Source organism: Etheostoma spectabile, chromosome 18, assembly GCF_008692095.1.
Source record: "Etheostoma spectabile isolate EspeVRDwgs_2016 chromosome 18, UIUC_Espe_1.0, whole genome shotgun sequence".
Taxonomy (NCBI): domain Eukaryota; kingdom Metazoa; phylum Chordata; class Actinopteri; order Perciformes; family Percidae; genus Etheostoma; species Etheostoma spectabile.
This window is the reverse complement of record NC_045750.1, coordinates 1,699,036-1,704,771: the sequence shown is the minus strand read 5'-3', so window position 1 is coordinate 1,704,771 and position 5,736 is coordinate 1,699,036. Positions and strand designations below refer to the sequence as shown.

At 40.4% G+C, this 5,736-nt stretch overlaps 1 long non-coding RNA gene across 1 annotated transcript in view; it reads left to right on the top strand.

Annotated features, from left to right (window-relative positions):
- The window catches only part of LOC116706306 (uncharacterized), a 17,823-nt gene extending 13,570 nt beyond the window's left edge, over window positions 1-4,253 (top strand). Inside the window, exon 3 of the long non-coding RNA XR_004336199.1 lies at window positions 4,243-4,253. This is a non-coding gene — a long non-coding RNA (uncharacterized LOC116706306). The remainder of the gene's footprint in view (window positions 1-4,242) is intronic.
- The last annotated feature ends 1,483 nt before the right edge of the window (window positions 4,254-5,736 follow it).

Here is a 5,736-nt window from a genome sequence, read left to right as displayed (position 1 = left end):
CACACACACACACACACACACACACACACACAACTCCCAGCAGCTACAATGAAGCTGTCAGAGTCTGCAGCAGCTCTGAGAAGAGAGCAGAAAAAGAGAGGATTGAGAGATAAATGGAGAGCAGACAAAAGAATAGTTGAATAATTCATGAAAGTTTTTTTTTTCCAACGGAGCTTTTCATTTCTCTCTCTCTCTCTCTCTCTCTCTCTCTCTCTCTACCTCACATACACCCAGCGCTAAGCAAGGAGAGGATGTTCTTGAAGTAAACTTTGATAAGAGCTTTGACACAGTGTAAAAAGACACCGTGACACGAGGCTGTACGGCGTGTTCTGTGAGCTCACAGGAAATGCTTTTAATTATCAGAGGCCATGTCAGAAACGACAGGAAAATGAACGGGGATCAAATGATTATTTGTTTATCATCAGATATATTATCAAAAGTGTTTATTCCCGGGAAACCCAAAGCTGTTAACATGTTAACTTGATACTGACTAAATCTAAACTTTACATTTTCTTGTACATTCAGTTCTCACACATATACAGTATATACAGTGTATACAGTGACTGTTTCGAGGATTTCAGGATGACGTGGCAGAAATCAGAGTCTAAAATCAGAATTTGAACACATTAATTTGAGAAGGTAAATGGGAGACTGATGTGCGCTAATTGTCTGTAAATAAAGAATGGGGAATAGCCCATCTTGTACTCATTGTTCTTGCAAGATGATGATGTTTAGATAATGTAAACAGCTTTTATTGCACATATCCAAATCTTCACATTCTACAACACAATAACTACATACTATATATTTTGAATAGACAATTTATAGACCTTATAACCCAACGTGAATGCCAATATAATAGGTATTTGCTCTCTTAATCTGCACATCTACCGGTCTTATATTACTTACATTGTTTAAATTCTGTTGTGTATAACTATTCCTAAACTTGGCTCTTATCTTGCTGTAAGCTGCTTTACGTAATATAATCTTACCTTTCAAAACACAAGATAGAAGATATGGAACAGTGGCGCTATTATAATTCATGCAAATTTTCTTGTCTCGTTTTCTACATTTGGCTTTAAATGACCCTGAAAGCAACATTTAGAGCACAAGAAAACAAGCAGATTTAAATAGTTATTTTATGACTAACATCATTTCTATAAATGTATTTTTCCATGGCTGAAGAAAATGATTTCCTGTACTGTAAAAACTTCTCAACCGCTGTCCTCTCACTCTTTTTGAGAGGCGAACACGCACTATTTTTCTTCTTTGTTTGATCTGTGAGTGAGTGTGTGTGTGTGTGTGTGTGTGTGTGTGTGTGTGTGTGTGTGTGTGTCATTCAGCTAAATAAAGCCGTGGAGTGTCAGCATCTCTGCACTGCCTGTTCATTGTGCTGCTGGGAAAGCAACAGTAGCAACCCCTGTGGATGATGCACCATGTCAGCAAACACATAACAATGGATGTTGGTGTGTTCGAACACACACACACACACACACACACACACACACACACACACACACACAATGTTTTGGGAGTGACTCCTGGCTGTCACTAATATAAAACACTAAGCCTGTTGGCAACAAATGAGAGCATCCTTCTGAAGCAAAAGAAGGCTTTCTGGGATTTATTCTGGAGTAGAACTCTATTACAACTAAAAAATCTGGTTATTTAAAATGTGCTTGGTTTGACATTGCTATGCTGGATTCAGAGTATTAAATATTTATGTCACAATCTCATATTTATTTCTTAATGGGGCCTTTAATTGCTGCATGACTGGACCTTAACCAATCAACCTGTGGTCTTTCCCGACCAGCATGAGGCTGATTGGGTGTCTCAGAGCACAGTGCTCAGCTCTGTTTTCCCAACCTGGACCTCATGACGTACTGATGACTATAACGACTAAAATGTCTCTGCTCAGCTGTTATTTTGTCTCCAAACACCCAGGGTGGCACGAGTACTACCACGGTGTTATACTGCTACACTGTGGTACTGCTACACAGCACTTAACCCTCATGTTGTCCTTGGGTCAAATTGACTCGTTTTTGAGTTAATTTCTTTTTTTATTTGTCACAAAAAATGTGCCGTCGAAATAGGCACTGCAAATGTCAACATTAAAAATATCAAAAAACTTTGGAAAAAACAACAAAACCATTAAAAAAAGCACCCATAACATTGAAAAAAATGACAAAAATGTGGGTAAAGTGATAATAATGTAGAAAAAACTGTTTTGTTTTTTTCATGGTTGAAGGTTATTTTTCATACATTTTCATTTAATTTTCATTTTCAGGGCCCCCCCCCTGTCCATTAAAGGATGAAAAGCCCAAAAATGGGGGGGGACATGCAGGAAGTCGTCACAGGTGGGTCCGGCACCCTGGTCCTCTGCGTCGAGGCATAAGCCTTGGAGCATATGTGCGCCTGCTGTACCCACTGAACCAACCCGGCCGTATTAGCTGGGCTTGATAGCTCACCCGGTAGAGCGTGCGCACCACGTACTGAGGCTCAGTCCTTGTCACAGCGGCTGCAAGTTCAACCCCAACCTGTGGTCCTTTGCTGCATGTCATTCCCCCTCTCTCATCCCTTCAGCTGTCCTGTATAACAAAGGCCTAAAATAATCATAAAACAGACTTATTTAAAGAACACTGGCATAAACATGAACTTTTTCAAGCATATCCGATGTGTGTAAACCACACAGCAGCTGCCTCTGGCTTAATAACCGCAGCTGCCGCTGACTTCCAGCAGCTGGTATCTGTGGCCAGCTTCGCTTTAAGCTCCCAGCGTCCCACGCTGTGTTTAGGTGTCGGCCGGTGCCAGCCGCGGTGCCACGTGTGGGTATTCCAGCAGTTAGCCTTCATTAGCGGTTTCAGGATGTTTTCTGCAACTTAACCAGAGAGATGAGATCATCTTCTGTCACACAGAACGTGTCTCAGTGTGTCTGGATGTTCATACTGTCGGGTGTGTGGAAGTAACACCTGATCTTGCTGCTGTTATGTGTGTACTTTTGTGTCTTTGGGGGTTTTTTTCTTCTTCTTTTAAGTAATTTAAGTTTACTTCAGTTTTGACTATTGCATCACACATTGGGTAGCCCAAGTGAAGGAGGCTAAATACCATGGGGTCTTGTTCGCAATTGAGGGGACTATGGAGCGAGAGATTGGCCGGAGAATCGGAGCAGCGGTCATATATATATATATATATATATATATATGTGACCGCTGCTCCGATACATGACCTTAATTGACCTTATGTATACTGTACACATATACATGTTGTACATACATATATACAGTATATATAAGGTCAATTAAGGTCATGTACTTCTCAGCACAATCTTCCAAAATCATTGAAAGTCATTTAAACAAAAAATTCCCATGTTCAAAAAGCAGTAGAAAGAAGTTTAAAAACAACTTCTCAGGTCCGACCCCCTTTCTCTACTTTTGTCCTTTAGTAAATGCAAAATCTTATTCTTCACTTATTTACACATCATAGACACAGGTGCATACATGCATACCTATACCCATACATTACGTCACGGACAGGAACTAAAAAAGGAGAAAATACTGGCTTTAGCATTGTTAAGATAGTATTTTAACTTTGCATGTTTTCTATTGCATGGTGTTGCCACATGGCGACAAATTCTTGTTCTTAGTTTTTTTCACAATAAACCATATAAAATGCATTTTTTTCTGTTCAGTCATGTAAATAGGTCTTTTACTTTTAAGTGTTATTAACTGGATGACGTCACATAACCAGGAAATCCTGTTTCCCTGCCCCTTTTCCAGTATCAGCCAAACTGTAGTTGTTTTTCTTAAATTTTAGAAGCGTTTATTTGAAAAATAAATTCAGCTATTATCTGGGGTAAGTAAACTTTTAATTCCCACCATTTAAACCAGTTAAATTGCTATATTTGCTTTCTGTAAAAGGCTAAAAATAATTTGTTGCCATATATAAGTTGAATTTGTTTGGTATTTTTTCAATAAAAGCCTATAGCCATATAGCAACAAATTACCAACAACCCCCCCCCTTAATTATCTTTAATTTTTTTAAATTTTTTCTTACAATTGCATTATTTAAGCAGTCATAAAAAACACAACAAGACATTTTTACCATGCTTAAAAAATAATTCATGCAATAGAGGGTTATCTGATGATGCATTGGGGTCATTTTTGGATTTATTACAGTAAATAAATTACATATTGGACCTTTAATGCCCAAGATCTTAGTTCCAGAAGATGTTCCGCACTTAAGGAAAGTTATATCAGAGAGGAAAACTGGATACTTTAACTTTGCCATAAAGTAGTCAGATCTAAAGACACGGAGGCTTGACGGCATCTTCAATCCAGATGGATCAGTATCGGTCTCGGCCTTTAAAAACTCATATCAGTCAGACCGCAGTCTGGTTCACACACAGGTCTGAGATTCCAGGGGGGATTAGGGGGGAGAGAGCTGGAGGATTGGGTGAGAAAAGAGAGTTTTGGAGGAGGAAGAAAGTGAGTGCGTGTGAGAGAGTATTTTTTTCCCATGACTCTGTAGGAGTCAGACAGGTAGGGGTCTGGGATTAGAGAGTGTGACCCAGCTCCAGCTGGAGTAATGAGTTATTCCTTCGTAGCTTTCACAGGCCTAAATGGAGGCCCTTTAACAGAGACCATCAAAAGAAAAACCTCAAAATCTCCTTATTTGGCAATGTTCAGGCAAGGTTTTAAATCATAATCTGCAACATTTTTATAAATTAATGTAGGTTATGATGCTTTTCATCTGCAAGATGTAACACAGTAAGTGTTTAACATAAATCCAGTGCAGTCACATACTGTAGATCACATTTCCAGTTCATTCAAAATTAACCAAAGAACAGACAGACAGGCAGGCAGGCAGGCAGGCAGGCAGGCAGGCAGACAGGCAGACAGACAGGCAGGCAGACAGAAGGACAGGCAGGCAGACAGACAGACAGGCAGGCAGACAGACAGACAGACAGACAGACAGACAGGCAGACAGACAGACAGACAGACAGACAGACAGACAGGCAGACAGACAGACAGACAGGCAGGCAGACAGACAGACAGACAGACAGACAGGCAGGCAGACAGACAGACAGGCAGGCAGGCAGACAGACAGACAGGCAGGCAGACAGGCAGACAGACAGACAGACAGACAGAAGACAGGCAGGCAGACAGACAGGCAGGCAGGCAGACAGGCAGGCAGGCAGGCAGACAGACAGACAGACAGACAGACAGGCAGGCAGACAGACAGACAGACCGACAAACTGAGAGCTCCACTGCAGAACGAGCTCCCTATGGTGCCATTTTGATGCTACGAAGCCATCACCTGCTGTTAGCATCCCATTGACTCCCATTCATTACGACGCCACTTTAACAGTGAATAACTTTACATCTGAAGCGTTTAAAGACTCTATTTGCCTGTTGTTCATTTCTAAAGAAACACGCCAATGTATAAAAGGCTCCGTTACCTTGTACCTCACGTTATGGCTTCATAGTAGACTATTTGTAAAAATTTAACATTAACAAATGTAACAAATTTAACATAAATTAAACATTTATAACCACGTGACTTGATGTCACACAGTAGAGGAATTATCGTATAGTACAAGGTAAGCTTGCAGACAGTTTGGACTTACAGCTGTTTAGGTTTATTTACTAACGTTAACTAGCATGAGCATGTTAGTTAGCAGTAATTAGCCTGATTGAGATTTCTCTTGCACAGCTACCAGAAGACTTACAGCTTTCA